Source organism: Morone saxatilis, unplaced genomic scaffold (assembly GCF_004916995.1).
Source record: "Morone saxatilis isolate NCDOM2014 unplaced genomic scaffold, NCSU_SB_2.0 Contig8, whole genome shotgun sequence".
NCBI classification, from domain to species: Eukaryota; Metazoa; Chordata; class Actinopteri; family Moronidae; genus Morone; species Morone saxatilis.
This window is the reverse complement of record NW_023340257.1, coordinates 16283791-16284049: the sequence shown is the minus strand read 5'-3', so window position 1 is coordinate 16284049 and position 259 is coordinate 16283791. Positions and strand designations below refer to the sequence as shown.

Genomic DNA, 259 nt, shown 5'->3' with positions numbered 1-259 from the left:
GATTAACTGAGATTATGATAATATTAAGTGACTTCATAGTTTGTCGTTGTGTCTCTCTTATCTTTTTCTTCTATGTGGAATATAATGTGACACATTATTAAGAGACACTCCCATAGGAGAACTGTCCCACACATGTGCACACAGAAGGGGCGGAGCACGATCAATTTAAAGGGGAACTTGGCAACTTTTTCAGCTTAATAAACCCGTTTAGAAATCATTTGGATGGTTAAATGGCCTGTTCCGGTGAAAATGGCCACCC

The 259-nt window shown here is 39.4% G+C and overlaps 1 protein-coding gene across 1 annotated transcript in view; it reads right to left on the bottom strand.

The window, feature by feature from the left end:
* ppp1r37 (protein phosphatase 1, regulatory subunit 37) overlaps positions 1-259 on the bottom strand; it is a 42200-nt gene that overhangs the window by 6687 nt on the left and 35254 nt on the right. The window lies entirely within an intron of this gene.